The 23517-nt window shown below is 39.5% G+C and overlaps 1 protein-coding gene and 1 pseudogene across 6 annotated transcripts in view; one reads left to right on the top strand and one right to left on the bottom strand.

Annotated features, from left to right (window-relative positions):
• Nucleotides 1-23517, top strand: part of AMBRA1 (autophagy and beclin 1 regulator 1) — a 175906-nt gene that overhangs the window by 106230 nt on the left and 46159 nt on the right. The gene's annotated exons all lie outside the window — the stretch shown is intronic.
• Nucleotides 11429-12206, bottom strand: LOC123641128 (annotated as a pseudogene).

Here is a 23517-nt window from a genome sequence, read left to right as displayed (position 1 = left end):
CATGATACTTAACATAATTTAACATGCTGTGTGGTGAACTTATCAGTTATCTTTTTGCTCTTCTCTCTAGAATGTAATTTCCATGAAGGCAGGAATTTTTGTCTGTTTTGTTCATTATCTGGCATGTAGTAGGCACTCGATAAATATTTGTTTAATGAGTAAACAGACTTCCTTTAGGACATGTGAAGATTGAATGAGAGCTTTAAAGCACTTACTGTGGCTCTTGGCATATAATAAACATTTAGAAAATGGTAGTGATTATGAAGTTTTCCTTGGCTCTAAGTAAGATAATATAAGTCTTATTCCACTGGACAGGGTAGTTCACACCTATAATCCCAGCACTTTGGGGGGCCAAGGTAGCAGGATCCCTTGAGCCCAGGAGTTCGAGGCCAGCCTGGGCAATATGGTGAGACCTTGTCTCTACTAAAAAGAAAAAAATTAGCTGGGCATGCTGGCAAGTGCCTGTAGTCCTAGCTACTCAGGAGGCTGAGACAGGAGGATCGCTAGAGTCCAGGAGTAAGATGTTACAGTGAGCTATGATCACAGCCTGGGCAACAGAGCAAGATCCTGTATCTTTAAATCAAAGTCTCATATATATAACTGATTAACACATAAATTATCTTGCTACATATTTATGAAAAATGAACATAAATCACAGTACTCAGTTCTATATTAGATGATTATAATTTTAAAAAATGAAATATATGTTGCTACATTTTATTCTTAGATTCATTTTACTCTCAAGATAACTATATTGAAATTATGCCTAGTCTGTACAATACATCTACAGTATTTTTCCTTGTGTTCTGATATTTATGTACATATTTTCTCTCTCCTACTAGATTGTTCTCTCAAGTCAGGAACTTTGTCATTTTTCATATTTGTAGTCCCCAGTGTTTCTGTTATAGCCTATTATGCTATAACACAAGGGTTATATTTCTAAGACGTTCAGAGAAAGAAAAAAACTTTGTTATAAAAACAATGATTTTATTTTAGAAGAGGTTAAGGTTAGGAGCTAGAAAGTTCAATGCGTCACAACACATTTTACTTGGGATAATTTCAATTAAAATATATTAGATATAACTATAAAGCCTAAAGTAAGTAAATCTAATATTTGATTATATCTTCCTTTAAGAGTGATGCTTGTGCCTTTTTAAATTTTTTTTCTTAAATAACTACCAGGACACACTGCTTACTGCACAGTCTTATCACCTATTGTTCTTATAATGCATAGAACCACTCAATGAAGGCCTGATGTTTGGCTGTTCCTTCATTCAGTAAACATCTGAGAGTTTCCTCTATACTTTTTACCATCCTATGCTCTGGAGGTATAGCAACCATGTTTTTCTAAGTAAACTTAATATTCTAGGATTGGGATCAAATTTTTGTTCTCTAACTAATTGATGCAATTTAGGTGTAAAATTTACATTTTTAATAAGCTCCTGTACTTATACATTATAATCACTCAATGCATATATATTAATTTAGAGCTACCAAAACCTTTTTTGTTTTTTTGTTTGTTTGTTTTGAGACAGAGTCTTGCTCTGTGGCCACTGGTAGAGTGCAGTGGTGTCATCATAGCTCATTGCAACGTGAAACTCCTAGGCTCAAGAGATCCTCCTGCCTCAGCCTCCTGAGTAGCTGGGACTACAGGCATGAGCCATGACACCTGGCTAATTTTTCTATTTTTGTAGAGACACGGGGTCTTGCTCTTGCATAGGCTGGTAACAAAACCTTTAACCTTTTCCCCATTCCTTCCTAATGTTATTTTAGAGCTCATTCAAAATCTTGGGACAATTAAAAAGTACGTACTTAGGCTGAGTGAGGTGGGGTTTTTTTGGGTATTTTTGTTTTTTGGGTTTTGGTTTTGAGGGGGTTGGGGGTTATTGTTTTTTTTAAAACAGGGTCTTGCTCTGTCACCCGGGCTAGAGTGCAATGGCATCTTGATTGCTCACTGCAACCTCAAAACTCCTGGACTCAAGCTATCCTCCTGCCTCAGCCTCCCGAGTAGCTGGGACTGCAGGCATGTGCCACCACACCTGGCTAACTTTTCTATTTTTTGTAGAGACAGGGTCTCACTCTTGTTCAGGCTGGTCTCAAACTCCCGACCTCAAGAGATCCTCCCACCTCAGCTTCCATAAGTGCTAAGAGTACAGCCATGAGCCACCGGGCTCAGTCCCAAATGTTATAACTAATTGTTTTCAGACTTCCTCTTTGTTTTGCCTTTAAAAAGACAAAAAAACAAAACAAAACAAAAAACTGGGGCTTGTTCTGCTACCTAGGCTGGTGTGCAGTGGTACAATTATAGCTCACTGTAGCTGTTAGATAGTTGGGACTTTAGGCGCATGCCACCACGCCCAGCTAATTTTATTTTGCCTTTGTTGACCTGCTCTCAACTTATATCTGTAAGAATATAGGTGATCTTTTACTTTTTTTATTCCTTCACCCAATGTAATGGCTTTTTCCTAGTTCTCATTCATTCTCTTTGACCTTTTCTAAAAATTGAGATATAATTTAAATATAAAATTCACCGTTTCAAAGTGTACAACTCGCTAGTTTTTAGTATATTCACAGAGTTGTCTAACTATCACCATTAATTCCAGAGCATTTCATCACCCTAAAAAGAAACCTCATTTGCAAATACTTGCTATTCCTTCCCTCTTACCTCGCCCCTAACAAATACTTTCTGTTTCTGAATTTGCCTGTCCAGGACATTTCATATAAATGGAATCATATAACATGTGGCTTTTTGTGTCTGGTTTCTTTCACTTAGCTAAATGTTTTCAGGTTTCATCCATGTTGTAGCACATATCAGTACTTTTCCTTTTATGGCTAAATAATATTCTACTGTATGGATATACCACATTTTATCCACTGATCAGCTGATGGACGTATGAGTTGTTTCCACTGTTTGTTTATTATGAATAATACTGCTGTGAACATTCACACACAAGTTTGTCTCTGAACATAGATTTTCAGTTATCTTATGTATATACTTAGGAGTGGAATTGCTGGTTCATGGGATAATTCTGTTTAATTTTTTGAAGAACTGGCCTCTCTTAAACAGTAACTTCTGTTGATGGCTTTCTTTTTGAAAAGCTTTCCTTTCTTGGCTTTCCTTCTACCAGCTCCACTCCAGCTCTCCTGTTTACTTTGGCCTTTTCCAGTTTTCTGAGTTGTCACTTTTATGGAAATAACTCAAGACAGTTTTCTAAATTATTTCCACTTTGGATGTCCCACAGCCATCTTATATTTAATGTGTCAAGACCCAGACTTTTTTTTTTTTTTTTTTTGAGACAAAGTCTCACTTTGTTGCCTGGGCTAGAGTGAGTGCTGAGGCGTCAGCCTAGCTCACAGCAACCTCAAACTCCTGGGCTTAAGCGATCCTACTGCCTCAGCCTCCCCAGTAGCTGGGACTACAGGCATGCGCCACCATGCCCGGCTAATTTTTTTTCTATATATATTTTTAATTGTCCAGATAATTTTTATTTCTATTTTTAGTAGAGACGGGGTCTCGCTCAGGCTGATCTCGAACTCCTGACCTCGAGCGATCCACCTGCCTCGGCCTCCCAGAGTGCTAGGATTACAGGTGTGAGCCACCGTGCCCGGCCCCAAACTTTTAAAATATAACACCTTCCCCCTTTTTAATTAATATTAATGCTACCAACATTCTTCTTGACCTCCCCCCGCCAGATGCTAAGCCTGTACCTTTTTATGGATTATTACTTCTCCTAAGCTACCCTGCATTCTCTTTCCTACCATGTTCAAATTAACTGATTCATCCCTAATGGAATCTCTCACATTGCTTGTTCCTTTCTCTTCTCATTAATCTAACCCTGATTCAGGCCATTATTTGTAGCAGTTTCCTAACTGGTCACTCCCTGCTTATGGTCTTCCCACTTGAAAAATACTTGCAGTATGTGGCTTGAGACTTCAGGGAAGCGTGACACACAGAATGAACACGTGTGTTTACCTCCACTGTCTCCCAAATCCCTTCTAAAGTGAAAGGAATTAGACAAAACTATATGCTCACTGTATAAAGAGAATGGAAAAAGGAGGGTAGTGACTAGCAAGTGATGACAAGAACATTTCTCCTCCTGAAGAAATAACATTGCATGTGAAAGGAAATATGAATTTATTAAACTATTTCTATATTCTGTGAATATTTATATAGTCATAGTATTGTAAATAATTAACATTAACCAAAAAATGTGATAGAACTATTTTGGAAGGATGGGGGAAGAAAGGGGGTAAGAAAAATTATCTTGTATCATAGGAAGCCAGTAGGTAACAGCTGAAATTGAAAAATCATTAACAGCTGAAATATCATGGTTAATTATCAGAAGAAAAACATCAAAAGAGATTGAAAAGTAACTGCCGCTAGAAAGCAGAAATGAAGGGAAGTAGGTCATGAGGCTGGAGGGTGCTATTTTAACTTAATTAGCCTGTAATAGCTCTTAACTTTAAAAATTATGAGTATGTAGTACTTTGATAAAAATTAAAATTTAAAAAGCTGTCTACTATGTAATTCCCTTAGTCAAAAAATTTCAAACGATTGATATTTCCTGCCACATAGATGATGCATTCCTCATCTTTTTTCAGCCTGATTTCTCTATTCTTTATGTAAGCCTTTGCTTCCCACTGAACTGATACTAGCCCTTGAACCCTAATTACACCTTGAGCAGTAGCCTCTTTCTATCCTGAACCATTCTTCTCTCCTCCTTTCCAAATCCTATCACTCCTCCTTTAAGCTCCAGCTTCTACTTCCTCCCTAAGTTTCCTGATCCTCCCAACACCCCCACCTGTGCCAGTGACCCTCCACCCCCTCAGATGGCTGTGGCTCTGGTTGTCTGTCCCCTCCTTAGACATTCACATTGTCTTTTCTTGTTTTTAATGTTTTTGATGGAAGTCTTATCTCCCTAACGGGAATGTAGGCTCCAACCAAGCAAGAAGTACATCTTATTACCATTTTATATACATCTTCCACAGTGCTGTGTTTGATAAATATCTGTTTAATATTCAGTTCTCACTCAGCCATCAAAAAGCTTTCTGTTTTGAGATCACTGCTCTTTATTCTAGGCATGTCTCAAGACTCTGTACTTTGGTCTAGATCCCAAATCTCTCTATCTTTGTCAGCCTTAGTAAGGTTGAAGGCCAAGGCTTTATCTCTGGTGATACTGTCATTGGTTGGCACAGTGTGCTAGTTGTTTTTACAGAACATAATGTGGACAATTCCAGGCCGGGCACAGTGGCTCATGCCTGTAATCCTAGCACTCTGGGAGGCCAAGGTGGGAGGATTGCTTGAGGTCAGGAGTTTGAGACCAGCCTGAGCAAGAGTGAGACCCCATCTCTACCAAAAATAGAAAAAATTAGCTGGATGTGGTGGCCACGTGCCTGTAGTCCCAGGTACTGGGGAGGCTGAGGCAGGAGGATCCCTTGCGCCCAGGAGTTTGAGGTTGCAGTGAGCTATCATGATGGCACTGCACTCTACCTGGGGCAACAGAGTGAGAGTCTGTCTCAAAAAAAAAAAAAAAAAATTCCAAATCTCACAAATTCTATGATGTTTAAGCAAAATTGTATTTTATGTATCAGAAGTTTCGTATTATATGGGAGAAATGCTAATTTATCATCACTGTCACTACTTTGGAATTTATGAAGTTTTTTCCTTTATACCCCCTTGCCTCACAATCCCCAGTACTGCAGAGAGCCAAGAAAAAACAGAAGTAAACAAAGCCCTCTGCAATCTCCACGGTTTCTCTTTGCACTTTAAGAACAACCACCTGGCTTTGCATGCTCCCTAGAGAGGCTTTATCTGGTATATATCCTTGTCCACTGAGCTCAAGCCCCAGTGTGACCTGAAACATTTAGGTCACTAATTTTTAATCTTATAGAGGACAGTGAAAACTCTATGAGAAAGTGTGGTAAAAGCTTGGACCCCACTTTCAAAAAAAGTGTGTTAATGTAATTATTTTAAAGGGTACCTAGGATTTTGGTTTTATTCAGGTATGGTAAGGACAGGAGATGAAAAGATGATTGCCATGGAAAGGATATTTGTTATTTACAGTTACCAAGAAATAGGGAGCATGCCATGCCATGCCACACAACACAAAGCCACATGGGGAAGTACCCGGGGAGTTAGAAGGCAGAAGGAGGCAAGAAGAAGCATGGGCCAGGGCCTTTATTGGGGTTTTCAGGGTGAGGAATGGACGAGACAGGCAGATATGCTGAGTAAGTTTAGAATTGAATTAATTGGAATAATTTTGGCAGGATCTGGGCTTTTTGTCCATACCTGGCCCTGGGGTGATTTAGAGTTGCTGGAATATTGGCTTGGTATGTGAGAGTTTAACAATACCCAACACTCTAGATTGGTTGGTTGGGTATTAAAGGCAAGTTGTTTGCTATCTCCAGGAATTAACTAACCCTGGGAGGGGAAGTCACTTGTCTGCCAAGACCCTAAGATGTCAAAGCATCATAAATATAAAAAATTTAAAAATACAGTTAATAATAATAACACATACATGTGAACATAGGCACAATTTTATTTGCTGTTTCAGTGGTTTCTTGGACCTCCTGAAGCCCATCTGTTACCCAAGATTTAAAACCCAACACATGGACTAGGAGCTTTATGCCTTTGAATATATTTGAGTTTAGTCTACCTCATCTCAAGAAGGTCTATAGTTTATTATCTACTAAAGCCAAGAAAGTGTATCAACTGCTAAACTTTTTATGGTACAGATTTTCTGTCTACTTTATTTTGAGTTTTATACTAGGAGCTTATTTGTGGGTATTTTGTGCCAAGAGGGATAAGCCTGCTTTCCTTAATTGATGCATCAAGTCTGTGCTCACAGGGCGTCCTGATGACATTTTAAATACATGGAAATTTTTGAATGCATGAAAACATCTAGTGCTGATTCTCTGCTGCATTTTTCCTCTGGCACCTGTTCCTCTCTTCTTGGAGTTTATCCCATTGCCTAATTCTGTACATTGTTTCCAAACCTTTCATTAACCATTGTTGGCATTTTTGCTTTTTAACCCCAGCAGCCCCGCTTATCTTTTGAACAGAAACAGAACCATCTCTGACTACTAGGCATTTCCTAGAGTGAAAAGCTCCCCATCTCTCCTTTTCTGACTTTTCAGAGCATGAAATGTCTGTGCTAATCCTGTTGGCCTCAAGGCAAGAGCCTTGCAGAGGCCAACAAAGGAGAAGGCCTGCTCCCAGCTTGGATCCTCCACAGGCCAGAGCGGGAATTTCTTTTACATTTTACCTACTTGCAGTGGGAAACCTGCCTGCCCTGGCTTTGTTTTGGCTATAGTTATGAAAGAAGTAAATTCTTGGAATATTTCTCTTGCGTGAAGCCTTCAATTTCTTATCTTTTCTTTTTGAGACAGTCTCGTTCTGTTGCCTGGGCTAGAGTGCAGTGGCATCAGCCTAGCTCACAGCAACTTCAAACTCCTGGGCTCAAGCAATCCTCCTGCCTTAGCCTCCCTCCCAAGTAGCTGGGACTACAGGTGTGTGCCACAATGCCCAGCTAATTTTTTCTATTTTTTAGTAGAGACAAGGTCTTGCTCTCTTGCTCAGGCTGGTCTCGAACTCCTGACCTCAAGCCATCCTCCCTCCTTGGCCTCCTAGAGTGCTAGGATTACAGGCGTGAGCCACTGTGCCTGGCCAACCTTCAATTTCTTAGTGCTCTAAGTACTGTGCTAGATAGATTTCCAAAAGTTAGGTGCTTTCCTGTAGTTGCAAAAATCAAACAAAAGGGTTTTTTAGAAATTCTGGAAGTGTCCTTCTGCTGGTTGAGTGGGTATTTTCTCAAAGGCAAAGGCACTTTGAGTTCTAGTCAACAAATTGGGTTGCAACTCTGTGCTTTGTACAGGGTTAGGTGAAAGTACCCAGAGGTACTTAAGTCTCTCAGAGGGATTTAAGATAGTCTCTATGCTTACAGAGCTTACAGTCCAGTAGTAAGTGTCAGACATACTCAAGTAATGCGTTGTTTCTGTATTTAGTATGGAGTTATTGCATATCTTCTATGGCAGAGCATCAAGATATTTCATATAAAGATCAGGAAATTGTGTGTGTTCTTGCTGTCAAAGGCACTTATTAATAATGTTTCAGGTTTAGGGAACATGGTGAGTGGGAACAGAGCAAGTATACTTGGCTGATAGATTTTGAGTTGAGCCTCTGTTGGACTGAATTTTAAACCCATCCTCAGGTGGAGTAAATAACGGTAGAGCATCCTGCCTGGATAGGAGGACAAGAGATTGAGCAAAAGGAATATGACAGAATAAGAGAGAGAAACAAAATGCTATGGGACTTCCATAGAGATCATGTCAGGTTAGTGAGATCAGAGAAGACTTCCGGGAAAAGGGGGTTATTTGAGAGGATCCTTGAATGGGGAATAGGGAATCAGGGGATTTTAGTAAACATTTATTATGAGCGGGAGGAAGGAGTCTAGATAGTGGGGACAGTATAAACAAAAGCATAAACATGGGGCTATGCTTAAAACACATTTACAAAGTGATGTGAATGGCAAGCAGTGGGAAGTAAGCACAGAGAGGTGGATTACAGACAGATTGTGGCGAGCCTTGAAGAGCAGACCACGGAGTCTATCCGTGGTTTAGGCAGTGAGGAGCCCTTGAAGCTTTTTGAGCAAGTGAATGATACAGTAAAAACTATGCTTTTAAAAACAGTCTAGCATTGAAAGATGGATTGTAGTGAGGAGAGTAAAGAGAAAGACAGATGGTTTTGTAAGGGACAAGGGCTTATGACTTAGTTTTAACTGTAAGAATACTTCGTGATGTTTCCCACACCCCAAGGGGCTATACAAAGAAGTTTGCAGATGTCCATGCGTTCTTGGTGATGACCAGCAACAGAGTTGGTCTTAAAAAGGCATGTACTACACACCATCATGCTCACTCGTTCACAGGTATTCTTGGTGTGTGATAGCAGGTCCAGAGTTTTCTGAGAGGTGCAGGTAAGCAGCTCTGGCAGGTAGGAAGACACTAAAGCACATCTTAGTCTCCTTTTTTTTTTTGAAGACAGAGTCTTGCTCTTTTGCCCTGGCTAGAGTGCCATGGTGTCAGCCTAGCTCACAGCAACCTCAAACTCCTGGGCTTAAGCAATCCTTCTGCCTCAGCCTCCCGAGTAGCTGGGACTACAGGCATGTGTCACCATGCCCAGCTAATTTTTTCTGTATATTTTTAGTTGTCCAGATAATTTCTTTCTATTTTTTAGTAGAGATGGGGTCTCGCTCTTGCTCAGGCTGGTCTTGAACTCCTTACCTCTAGTGATCCTCCTGCCTCGGCCTCCCAGAGTGCTAGGATTACAGGCATGAGCCACCACGCCTGGCCTTAGTCTCCTTTTGCTTTCCTTTGTAAAATAGCTTTTGTGAAAGCTAGAAAGTTGCCACAGACCTTTCTTAGAAATTTATCTAACTGGACATTAAAAATAAGCCTTTCTTGTCTTCAAGGTAAGATATTATATGACATCAAAATGGCATCGAGAGAAAAGACTGGGCCTGGGCATGTGGTTGCACTTTCTTTTGTGCAAACTGTTCCTAGTTTGAACCCAACAAACCCATGGTCTGAGAGTTTCTGCTTTTGTGAAGTACAAAGCTTGTGTGACCGTATGCCATTCATAGCTGCCTGCTTTACATGGTATAAACTTGATTCATCAAGACTCAGGACATGTTTCTGTGGGCGTAATCTTTTATGTCAGGAATTCCAAGTAAGTGGAATGAAGCCGCCCTGCCCACCTTTGGAATTTAGTAGGACTCCACATCCCAAAACATTTTGCTTTAGCCAATTACTAGCACCCCATACCTTGTTGGGCAAGGCTTAAGATTCTGGGAGAGCATGTAAAGGTTGGTTTTTCCTTTGTGTCCCCAGTTGCTTGCTTGCTTGTTTGCTTCCTGCCTTCCTGTTGTGAGGAATTTTAAAAATACAGAAAGCATAGTATCTATACAGGCATATATATAACAAGCATTTGTGCTTACAAAACCAAAATTTAATAGTTGTTAACATTTTGCCTTGTTTGTCTTAACAAACTTTTTAAAATAAAATCATTTCAGATAAAGCTAAAGTTACTTTGATACCTTTAATTATATTTCCCTCTTTACACAGAGGCAACTGATTTTATGACTTTGGTTTCTATGACTGCACTCCATCTTTTATAACATAATATGTTAGTAAAAATATCATTGTTTTGTGTTTTTAATAGTTGTATTTATATAAATGATACCATACCATATGTATCATTTAATAGCTTTTATTATTTTTTAATTTTTCTTATTTTAAATAGAGTCTTGATATGTTGCCCAAGATGATCTTGAACTCCTGGCCTCAAGCAATTCTCCCCTCTCAGCCTCCCAAAGTGCTGGGATTACAGGCATGAGGGCTACCATACCTGGCCTCATTTTACACCTTTTAAAATTCAAAATTATTTCTTATCAGTCCACATTGACATAGTTTGATTGATTTCATTTGTTCCTTTTAATTGTTGCATAATACTCTATTTTTATTTATTTATTTACTATGCCCTTATCAGGCCTTGTTGCATAATGTGGTAATATTCAATTGTTATCTGTTCCCTGTTGATGAACATTTAACTTTCTATATTTTTGCTGTTAGAACATGCCTTGACATTGTGTGGTGTTTTCTCTAGGGTATTTACTGAGAGATGGAATTATTCTGGCTCCTCTTTAGTTAGATAGCACAGATTTATTGGCTGCTAAAGCCATAACGCTCTTACTTCTTAGATGTATGAAAGCCATCTCAGAGTATTATTATTCTGACTGGTACTCAATGAAAAGAGAGAACCTGAGATTCACGAATTTCATTGCAAACCCAGGACCAAGGAGTTTTTCTCAAGTCCTTCAACTCATTAGCTCCATGGAATAAGTAAATGTATGTGTTGAATAGAGGGGAGATTAAATAGTAAAATGTATAATTTTTTTATTTTTTTGCTTTTTTTGTTTTATTTTGTTTTTTAGAACAACTTAGAAAAAATTACAAATGTATAATTTTTAACAGGTCATTATAAAGATAACTCTCATACTCCCTGCTCTTCCTTTAAAAATTTATAATGCAGGTCTATTGTAAATCAATACCAAAATATGTACAGTAAAATGTTTAAATCTGTCCTCACCATTCTTACCTCCAACCCCATTCTCCAAAGTTTTATTGGTTCAAACACATATGTGTATTTATATACTTATATAGTTTTCTTTTTTTTTTTAATAAAAGACAACTTTATTTTTTTACACTTAAAGGCTGACAAAAAACATTGCTAATCCAATTAAAGAAAATCCAACATTTCAGTTGAGAAGTATGGTAACTATATTTACTCTTTAAATATTAAGTTTTCTAAAACACAACTTGAGAACATCCAGCATGCATGGTTAATTTCAGTACAGTGGAATCAAGATCAGGCCTACCTATTACATGCATCAAGGCTGGGTTGCAAATTATCATAGTCTTCATCATCTTCATGGTTTCTTCTCAGTGCTTTTAATGGCTCGTTGGTAGTGTTTTGTGATGACACCGTATTAGTGGTAATAAGAATGTTTTTGGACCCAGTTAGTGATAGATTAATCAGAACTTTCTGAACTGATATTGTAGGAATTGATGCTTTTATAGCTGGATATGGGAAGCAGGCATCTGTAGTATAAACTTTTGCTCTATGAGGGACAATGGAGTCCCTACTTTAGTTGAAACACATGGTTTTCGGGGTTGTTGTGCCTAATGTGGGAGTACTTGGTCTGCTAATAACTGAACCAATGCTTAACTGGGGAATTGTTATTCTTGCAGAATTAGATGCCTTTTTCTGTAAAGACTTAAGCCTGTGGTTTGGAGCTGTTAAGCAGTATCTTTCAGGTAGCATTCTAGGACCTGGGTACAGCTTGATCAATGACAAAGGTTTTTTATTTCTTTGTCTTACAATACCTAATAAAAAAATCTCTTGGGGGAGGAGAGGTAGAACACTGGTCAGTGTGACATGGGATTGCCAATCACATATCATTTGCATCGACAGTAGCTTTCCTAGCGTGGCTTGAATAAATTTTTGCATCATCTAGAATTGTGGTCACATATCAGAAGGCAAACTCCAATATCTGATTTATAACTCTTGATTCATATTCTGTAATCCCCATATCCTTTAGGATTTGTGCTATCATCTGTGCATCTATCTACATGCTCTTAAGCAAAACCATCTCCATGATAAGTTGGTGATCAGACTTCTCGAGCTAAATCATCCACATTTATGTATTTCAGTCCTGATCTTGATGCAAGTTCTTTGCCTAGTTCCAACCCCTGGTGTACCAGTGAGCAGGATGTTCAGAAGCAACGTGATCCTCACCAAGATGGCTCCAAGTGCCTTGGTCCATGTGTCCTTCATTTTGTTTTTTAACAGAGATGGGATCATACAGAATAGTATATCAAGGACTTCTTCTGTATCAGTATACTAATACAGATCAACTTTATTCTGTTCAATGGCCAAATGGTGTTCCGTAGTGTAGCTAAACACAATTTAACTGTTTTTCCTGTTGGATTTTCAGGTTTATTTGCAATCAAAAACAGGCTCTTTTTGCAAAATATGGTTGATTAGTTCCATTCCTGGATGTATATACCAGACTGAAAACTCCCTTAAAATATGATTTGGCTTTTTATAATTCAGCCAATCCCTATAAAATAGAAACAAACTAAAAATAGAAACAAACAAACAAAAAATTAGCCGGGCGTGGTGGCACGCACCTATAGTCCCAGCTACTTGGGAGGCTGAGGCATGAGGATTGCTTGAGCCCAGGAGTTTGAGGTTGCTGTGAGCTAGGCTGACGCCACCACAGCACTCTAGCCCGGGCAACAGAGTGAGACTCTGTCTCAAAAAAAAAGAAAAAAAAAAAAAGAAAGAAAAAAAGAAAATTGCTAATATTGTGTGGGCAGGGATTTCTCTCTAATTCAGGAAAGTTTCCAGGAAGAGATGGGATTTTAAACAGGTTTCAAGACTAGAAAGGCTAATCTAGATTGCTGTTTATTTTCCAGGTGCATCCTTTTAGCAGTGTCTCAATACATAACTTATTAATATTGCTTTTCCACTGTGTGCCTGGTATTAAGGTCTGAACAGTGGATTTTAATTAGAAGCGATTTCAAATTAGCTATCTTTATATGACAAGTGCTGTTCTCCTAGGATTCCACAGCATATTCCTGGTTCTGGGGACCGGTCACGTTTCTGAGCAGTGTGTGATGTGAAACAGACACATTTACTGTGTTCTTTCCCACTTATTTTTGCTCTTGATTGTCCATTAGGGAATTCCTGTACCTCAGAGCAAAGGTCTGGAATATTTTTTTCCATCTTAGGATCTAGAGGAAAACTGTGGCTGGGCCAGTGGGGAAGGATGTCTTTTTGAATGTCTTAAAGGGTCTAGTTACTAACATTCTTAGGCCTACTTTTAGCAGAATCAGGATGCAGGGTTTTTTGTTTGTTTGTTTTGAGATGGTCTTGTTCTGTTGCCCAGGCTGGGGTGCCCTGGTGTCAACCTCCTGGCCTCAAGCGATCTTCCCACCTCAGCCTCCCAGAGTGCCAGGGTTACTGGTATGAGCCACTGTGCCTGGCCTCAGGATGCAGTTTTTGCAAAATTCCCAGCCATCGTGTTATAAGCAACTGCCACCACATATTGCTAACCTTTTGACCTTACTGAAAAAACCTCAGACCCTTTACAGAAACCAAGTTAGCTAGATGCTTTATCTCAGTGTCACAGGTCCCCAAATAAACAACATTTCCCCTGGACCTAGTTGTGGAACACCCATAAGATCATCAAGCTGTTAAATTTTTCCTTCATTACAAAGTGAATGTGAATGGGTAGGCAAAACTGAGTGTTGTATTCTGGAGTCCGCTTTCTGATCTAATTTTACCTTTGACCTCCAAACTCTAGGGGCTTTGTTAGCCCTTAGCCCTTGGAACTTATCCTCTATGTCCCTGGGTAAATAGTAATGTGGTAGTGATTGCACTGAAGTGACAGCATGCTGCCCGTGGATTGTAAGTGAACCAGGCTTTGAATTAGAGAGTTCACAGGCTTGAGGGGCTCTGCACCTTTCCTCTGGGGAAGCGGGCCTGGCCTCTTTTTTGCATGTTGGCCCCAACTGACTCAGCTGTAATGCTGTACCCTGAAATATACAGGTGCTGATTTGACAGGAGCTTTTTCACCCTTTAGAAGCTGGGCCCCCTGATGAGAATGTAGGCTCATAGAGCAATAATTCACGTGTAGGTGGCCTGTAAGGAAAGTTTTTAACAAAAGAGTTGGTTAAGAAGCTGATTTATTTTCTTGCTTTAACTCTCTTGTCATGTGCTGAGAGGGGGCGGAAGAGGAGGGAAGGGTGGGAACTGGTGCTGCTGAAAGCATTTATCTTCATTTCTGCCATCTCCCAGTGTTTATTACCCTGTGATCGACAGATGAGGAAAGCTGCCAGTCAAACCCACGTTCAGCACATTTCCATTTCCCTTTATTGCAGATTTTTTAGGCTTTTGAAATCTGCATCCTCTTTGCAGCAATAAAGGTCGTTTCCCTCCTGCTGCTGACAAGCCCAAGACCCTCTGGTCCAATTCTACTTACTTGTGCTTCCACCAAACAATAAAAGCTGCAGGAGTTTCAGCAATTTAAGACAAGTGATTGGTGAGAGCTGTTCAGTGTTTGAGTCAGTCGGTCCCTTTCTTTTTCTTTCTCTTTTACCTCTTTCTCCCTCAGTCCTCCTCCCCACTTTGCCTCTCTCTGTGCCCATTCTTTTGCTGCCCAAGCACCCCTTAAGCAGCTCTGTTGTGTAATGATGAGAGGATGACAGCTTCCTGGCTTCACCTAGGGACCCACCTCAGCCAGTGTCCTCTGTTGCTGAGACCTAAGTATAGGAAATGCCAGCCTGTGGGAGCTGTGTTAGTAGAGGTAGAGTAATTCTTAATACCCTTATCCACCTGCATGTCTTCTGTCAGAGGTAGAGGCTTTGAGGAAATCCTTGCCTGATAGGAGTGAATGTTAGGTGTTTTTGTTTTGGGGTTCTTTCCCCTCTATTTTCTCTGAACACTGTGGGTTTTTTGGAATACTGTTCCTAATAATCTTTCAGTAGCATGTGTTCTTGTGAGCTTATTTGTTTTTGTCTTAAATAATGTTTGTGGGTGGAAGAAAGGTAATGGTATTAATTTCTTTGAAAATGGATGTTCTGCTTTCATATTTACTTGTCCCAATTACATGATTAATGTAAGTGCAGGTAATTGCTTCATTGGGACATATGTATTGAAGGAGGACAGGTCTACAACATGTTGATGAAAACGGGCCTCACCCTCTTTCTCTACCCACACAGGAGCATCTTAGCTTGACATCAGAGATCTAGGAGCTACCAGTCACCCTGCCAACAGCCAAGATTAATCCTGGATTGTAATATGATGGGAGAACAGAGTGTGGACCTAGCAAAGAGCAGCTTATTCCCTTTGTTTGGGGTGATAACTCATTGCAGAACTCTGGATGGCACTGGTGCATTCCAGGCAATGTGATTGAATCGTTGGGGATTGCTGAATTAGGAAGCAAAGTAGTCTAATGAAGCCTTGCTACCTGTGGGCTTTCTGAGGCTCACTGTCTAATGGTGTGAGCCTTGTTCCCTGTTTGATCTCTTTGACTGGCTTTTTAAGGGAAAATAGTCATGTCAGGCCTAGAGGTTACACTCTCCCATCAGACCTAACTACTTTCCTGCAGATTTGAATATGATTCTGATTTCATGCCATGTCTGTGACATTACTTTGTATGCATATATCTACTTAACATCTCCTCTTTGAAAGCATTTGTAAAAAGCTAATATCATGCTGGGCACAGTGGCTCGTGCCTTTAATCCCAGCACTTTGGAAGGCCAAGGAGGGAGGATCATTTGAGGACAGGAGTTCAAGATCAACCTAGGCAACAATAGGTGAGACCCCATCTCTTTAAAAAAAAAAAATAGCTGGGCATGGTGGCACATCCTTGTAGTCCCAGATACTTGGGAGACTGAGGCAGGAGAATCCCTTGAGCGCAGGAGTTCGAGGTTACAGTGAGCTATGATCAGGCCACTACACTGTAGCCTGGGAGACAGAGGAGACTATGTCTCTTTAAAAAAAAAAAAAAAAAAATCTCTTATCAATACTATGTAATTCTGCTTATATGAGGTTATACAAAATAGTCAAATTCATAGAAACAGAAGGTAGAATGGTGGTTACCAAGGGTTGGGGAAGAGGGAAAGGGGGAGTTGTTTAATAAGTATAGAGTTTGAGATTTGCAAGAGGGAAATTTCTATAGATCTGCTTCACAACAATGTGAATATACTTAATTCTACAAAAGTGTACACTTAAATATAGTTAAGGGGGTAAACTTTGTTATGTGCTTTTACCACAATTTTATAAAAAAAGAAAAGCTAATATCAGATTCTTTGTGCCCCCTACTATTTACTCTGGGTAGGAAGGCTCTATCCATTGCTGTGGCCCTAATGAACATCAGCTTAATTTCTCGTTTGTGGAACAATAAAATTATGTTGATTTAGGGGCCTAATTTCTGTACATAACACATATAGACATTGAAGTCTGTAGTTATAAAATATTTACCCTTTAGTTCATGTTAAGTATATTTCAAACTTATATAACGAGTGATCTTAATGTCAGATGAAGTGACCAGTAAAGGAATTACTAAACAGTCTAAGTCCAATAAACAGACCAAATGCCTTACTCAGAACATTTCCTGTGCCAGAATTATAGACACCCACATGGTGGCAGTTTGAAGTTTTATTCTTGTGTTTTTACAGAAAATGATGTCCCCTAATGCTCTTCTTTTAGCCTCAGGAAAAAGAGAAGACTCAGTTTCAGCTATAGGTAATACACTCAGAATTGGTCTTTGAAACCTTTCTCCTTCCAAAGGAAATGATTGTTTCTCTCAAGTGCTTTTATGATGGCCAGTTTTCCACACAGTGTATTTTCTATAAAATAAAAACTATTATCTTATTCTCATATGAACCTGTGGTTCAGTTATAAACATAACAATAGAATATTATTCAGCCATAAAAAGGAATGGAGTACTGATACATGTTATATAGCGTGGATGAACTTGAGAACATTATATTAAGTAAAGAAACCAGACACAAAAGGCCACCTACTGTATGGTTCCAGTATATGAAATGTCAGGGAGAAGCAAAATTATAGTGAGAGAAAGGAGATTAGTGATTGCCTAGGGCTAGGGAGGGAGTGGGATGGAGTAGAGTGGAGTGACTGCTAATGGGTACAGTGTTTTGGGAGATGATGGAAATGTCCTACAATTAGATAGTAGTGATGGTTGTTGTAAAATTGATTTGGTGATGGCTACACAACTGTGTGAATATGCTAACAACCCTTGAATCATATACTTACATAAATAGGTGAATTGTATGGTATGTGAATGATATCTCAATAAAGCTATAATTTTAAACAGACACACACATATATTTGGCCATTTTCCTCAATGTCAAAATCATAAATGGGAACTAAGAGAAACTTGGGACACTTCTACCCTGGGAGGAAGTCTTGTTATTTGTCATCAGGGACTCTTTCCAGGTCCCCAGGCAATAGAATAAATTGACTGTGATCTTAGATGAGATCATTAAGTGGTGACAAAGTGAGTGTGACTGAGTGCTTAGTTATTCTCCCTTCTTAGGACAGGTTTCAAGACTGCATTTGAGGCTGGGCGCGGTGGCTCACACCTGTAATCCTAGCACTCTGGGAGGCCGAGGCGGGTGGATTGCTCGAGGTCAGGAGTTCGAGACCAGCCTGAGCAAGAGCGAGACCCCCATCTCTACTAAAAAAAAATAGAAAGAAATTATCTGGCCAACTAAAAATATATATATAGAAAAAAAATTAGCTGGGCATGGTGGCGCATGCCTGTAGTCCCAGCTACTTGGGAGGCTGAGGCAGGAGGATCGCTTAAGCCCAGGAGTTTGAGGTTGCTGTGAGCTAGGCTGATGCCACGGGACTCTAGCCTGGGTAACAAAGCGAGACTCTGTCTAAAAAAAAAAAAAAAAAGACTGCATTTGAATGAAACTTTCTGAAAAGAAGAATAAGTACCCTTCCTAGGATGCCATTCAGTATACATTAATACTTAGAAAGGATGGTTTCTGTGTTCAAATAATTCTGTGTTATATTGCTCTAAGAATTATTATTTTTCATAAACAGAGGCCAGTTTATTTATTTACATAGAGCTCAGACAATCCATAAGAAAGAAGTTAAAATAACCAAAGCCAGACATGGTGGCTCACACCTGTAGTCCCTGCTACTTAGAAGGCTGAAGTGGGAGGATCACCTGAGCCCAGGAGTTAGAGGCTGCAGTAAACTATGATCTTGCCACTGCACTCTAGCTTGGGCAGCAGAGCACGAGCCCCCATCTCTTAAAAAAATGCGATTACCATTTTTTACTTCCCAAATTAATCAAAATTTGTATTGATAGTGGTGGGGTTGTTTTTGAGACAGGGTCTTGCTGTGTTGCCCAGGCTGTCTCATGGTGTGAGCCACTGTGCCTGGCTCAGTCATGTTTTTTAATAACTGCCTTATTGAGATATAATTCACATACTATACATATACATAGTATACTGCATATACTATGACTTTTGGTAAAAGCAGAGTTGTGCAACTATCACCACTATCTATGTGTTTCAGAACATTTTTATCACCGCCTAAAAAACTCCTGTACACATTAACAGTCATGTCCCTCTTCCCCTTTCTTTCCTTTACCTCCCTCCAGCCCTGGGCAACCACTAATCTACATTTTGTGTCTATAGCTTTGCCTATTCTAGACATTTCATGTAAATGGAATCATAATAATGGGATCTTTTAAAACTGACTTTATAAGAATTTTGAAAAGTCGATATGTTGTTCAGTTGGACCTACCCTGGGCCTTCTAGTCTCTTGCTCTACTGACCAGTGAGCAAGCTGGTCCTTAGCTCCACGTAACAACCAAACAGAAAGATAGTTAATTGTGTTTCCAGGCTGATGAGTGTCTGCATCCGCAGCCCCTTTCTTATTCCATCTTCCCATCAACAGCATAGTCAGAGATGACCGTTCTGAATTATGCAATCTCAAATGAAACAGATTTTGTAGGACTGAAATGTAATTTATTCGTTTCCTTCTTTGCAACTTGCCCTTTTTACCCTCCCCAAATTAGCTTTTCTGATAGATTTGCTAATGATTCCCATTGTTCAGTATCTTCACTAAACTGTTGAATCATACTCTTCATTTCCCTGCTTTTCCAACAGATCTTGGAGAGAGGCTAAGGATCTGGTTTGGAAAAAGCTTCCTAATTCTTTCCAGACAACTAAAGAGAAGAGTCTGGGGGAAGCAGAGCAAGAGGGATGCACTCAGGGTATCAGGCTTGGTAGAGCTTGCCTTTCATGTCTCTGCAGGGCCTAATAGGATTTTATCCCTAGACACATTCTTGGAGCTTCCGGCCTACAAGTTGAATACCTGACTGGGAGAATGATGGCTTGGTTTTTGCCATTGTTCCCTGATTGTTGGCCAGGATCACTGGATTTGAGCTTCTTTTCCCCCTTGTTTTGTCTTTCATCAGAATAATCTTTATTTATTCTTTTGCTCTGAGGCTCCAGGGAAGGAATTCTGAGGTTGTGTGATCGAACGGAACTGCCATAACTAGCACTGTCCTTATGGACAGCTGCTGTTTCCACTGTCTCTTAGAACTTGAATGAAAAGTCTTGGTCTTTTTCTTTCTCTTTTTAAAAACAGACTTTCAAAAAGAAGACTTTTAGATTTATAGAAAAATTGAGTTGAAAGTACAGAGAATTCCCGTATCCTCCTTCCCTCCATACTCAGTCTCCCCCACCATCAGCATCCTGCACTAGTGGGTACACTTGCTGCAACTGATGAGCCAACATGGACACATCATAATTACCCAAAGTCCGTAATTTACATTGGGGTTCACTCTTGGTGTTGTAAGTTCCATAGGTCTGGGGAAATGTATAATGACACGTATCTAACACTGTAGTATAATAATAGATAACTTTACTGCCCCCAAAATTTCCCTGTGCTCCACCTATTCATCCCTTCCTCCCCTCTAACCCATACCAACCACTAATCTTTTTTATGTCTTCATAGTTTTGCCTTTTCCAGAATGTCATACATTTGGAATCAAACAGTATGTAGCCTTTTGATTTTTTTCACTTAGTAATATGCATTTAAGGTTCCTACATGTTTTTTCATGGCTTGATACCTCATTTCTTTTAGCACCGATTAATATTCCATTGTATGGATGTGCCACAGCTTATTTATCCATTCTCCTATTGAAGGACATCTTGGTTGCTTCCACATTTTGACAATTATGAATAAACTGCTATGAACATCCATGTGAGTCTGGGCACGGTGGTTCATGCCTGTAATCCTAGCACTCTGGGAGGCTGAAGCGGGGCCATTGCTTGAGCTCAGGAGTTTGAGACCAGCCTGAGCAAGAGCAAGAACCCATCTCTACCAAAAATAGAAAAAATTAGCTGTGCATCGTAGCTCGTGCCTATAGTCCCTGCTACTCGGGAGGCTGAGGCAGGAGGATCACTTGAGCCCAGGAGTTTGAGGTTGTAGTGAGCTACGATGATGCCACTGCATTCTACCCAGGGCAACAGAGTGAGACTCTGTCTCAAAAAAAAAAAAAAAAAAAAAAAAAATCCACGTGTATGTTTTCTTATGGATGTAAATTTTTAACTCATTTGGGTAAATACCAAGGAATATGATCATATGGTGAGAGTATGTTCAGTTTTGCAAGAAACTGCCAAACTGTCGACCATATTATTGTGTCATTTTGTATTCCCACCAGCAATGAGTGAAAGAAAGTTCCTGTTGCTCCACATCTTCACTAACATTTGGTGTTATCAGTGTTCTAGATTTCAGCCATTCTGATATGTGGATAGTTAGTTTATTATTGTTGTTTTAATGTGCAATTTTTTAATGACATATGATGTTGAGCATCTTTTTATATACATGTTTGCCATCTTTATATCTTCTTAGGTGAGGTGTCCAGACTCATTGCCCATTCATTTTCTGGGTTTTTTATTTGTTTGTTTGTTTTGGGTTTTTTTTGTTTTTTTTTTGAGACAGAGTCTGACTCTGTTGCCCGGGCTAGAGTGAGTGCTGTGGCATCAGCCTAGCTCACAGCAACCTCAGATTCCTGGGCTCAAGCGATCCTTCTGCCTCAGCCTCCCAAGTTGCTGGGACTACAGGCATTCACCACCATGCCCGGCTAATTTCTTTATATGTATTTTTAGCTGTCCATATAATTTCTTTCTATTTTTTTTTTTTTTTTTTTTTTTAGTAGAGACGGGTCTCACTCTTGCTCAGGCTGGTCATTTTCTTATTGTTGAGTTTTAACAAGTTCTTTGTATATTTTGGATACCAGTCCTTTTATCAGGTAAGTGTTTAGCAAAGATTTTCTCCCAGTCTGTGGCTTGTCTTTTCATTCTCAGAACAGTGGGTTTCACAGAACGGAAGATTTTAATTTTAATGAGGTCCAACTTTTTGATTTTTTTAATTTTGATTTTGGTGTTATATCTAAAAAGTCATCAGTAAACCCAAGGTCTCCTAGATTTTTCTCTTAGATCTTCTAGAATTTTAATAGTTTTATGTGTTTTGTTTTGTTGAAACAGGGTCTTGCTCTGTTGCCCAGGCTAGAGTACAGTGATATCATCATAGCTTGCAGCAACCTCAAACCTGGGCTCAAGCGATCTTCCTGCCTCGGCCTCCAAAAGAGCTAGCAATACAGGCCCAAGCCACCATGCCCAGCCTAGTTTTGTGTTTTACATAAAAGTCTATGATCCATTTTTAGTTGGTTTTTGTGAAAAGTGTAAAGTTTATATCTAGCTTCTTTTTTTTTTTTTCATGTGGATGTCTAGTTGTTTCATAGCAGCATTTGTTGAAAAGGCTGTCCTTTCTCCACTGAATTTCCTTTGAATCTTTGTCAAAGGTCACTTGACTATATTTAGGTGGGTTTATTTCTGGGCTCTATTGTTTCATTTATCTATATGTCTATTTGTCTATTCTTATTTATTTATTTATTTATTTTTGGAGACAGAGTCTCGCTCTATTGCCCAGGCTAGAGTGAGTGCCATGGCATCAGCCTAGCTTACAGCAACCTCAGACTCCTGGGCTTAAGTGATCCTCCTGCCTCAGCCTCCCGAGTAGCTGGGACTACAGGCATGCGCCACCATGCCCGGCTGATTTTTTCTATATATATTTTTAGTTGGCCAGATAATTTCTTTCTATTTTTAGTAGAGACGGCGTCCCGCTCTTGCTCAGGCTGGTCTCGAACTCCTGAGCTCAAGCAATCCACCCGCCTTGGCCTCCCAGAGTGCTAGGATTACAGGCATGAGCCACCGCGCCCGGCCAGATCTTGTACATATTTTGTTAGATTTATACCTAAGTATGTTTTTGGTGTTAATGTAAATGGTATTGTATTTTTAACTTAAAGTTCTAGTCATTCATTTGTTTATTGCTGGTATATAGGAAAGCAATTGGCTTTAAAATATATATATATATATGTGTGTGTGTGTATATGTATTTTTTTTTATAGGCAGGGTCTTGCTCTGTCACCCAGGCTAGAGTATAGTGTTGTAATCAGAGCAGCCTCAAACTTACAAGCTACAGTGATCCTCCTGCCTTAGCCTCCTGAGTAGCTAGGACTATAGGCATCCACCACCATACCCGGATATTTTAAGAAATTTTTTGGAGAAATGGTTCTCACTATATTGCCCAGGCTGATCTCAAACTCCCGGTCTCAAGCCATCCTCTTGCCTTGGCCTCCCAAAGTGCTGGGATTACAGGCTTGAGCCACAGTGACTGGCAGCAGTTGACTTTTATATATTTACCTTGTATCCTGCAACCTTGCTATAATCACTTAATAGTTCCAGGAGGGTTTTTCAATTGTTGATTCTTTGGAATTAGACAATCATGACATCTGCCAACAAACACTTTTATTTCTTCCTTCCAATATGTATACCTTTTATTTACTTTTGTTGTTTTATTACATTAACTAGGGCTTTCCTTATGATGTTGGAAAGGAGTGGTGAGAAGGGGCTTTCTGCCTTATTCCTGGTCTTAGGGGAAAAATATCTAGTTTCTCATCATTAGGGATGATGTTAACTATAGATATTATTGTTTTCTGGAAGAGATTGTAGAGAACTGATACAATTTATTCCTCAACTGTTTGACAGAATTCACCAATGAAACCATCTGGGGCTGGTATGTCCTGTTTTGGGAGATTATTAATGATTGATTCAATTTAATAGATATAGGCCTATTCAGATTATATTTTTCTCTTGTGTGAATTGTGGTAGACTGTGTCTTTCAAGGAGTTGGTCCATTTCAGCTAGGTTTTCAAATTTGTGGGCATAGCGTTGTTCATAATATTCCTTTGTTATCCTTTTAATATCCATGGGATCAGTAGTGATGGCCCCTCTTTCTTTTCTGATATTAGTAATTTGTGTCTTCTTTTTTTCTTAGTT

The sequence above is a fragment of the Lemur catta genome, chromosome 7 (assembly GCF_020740605.2).
Source record: "Lemur catta isolate mLemCat1 chromosome 7, mLemCat1.pri, whole genome shotgun sequence".
Taxonomy (NCBI): domain Eukaryota; kingdom Metazoa; phylum Chordata; class Mammalia; order Primates; family Lemuridae; genus Lemur; species Lemur catta.
Note: the sequence above shows the minus strand (reverse complement) of the source record. Positions and strands in the feature narration are given on the sequence as shown.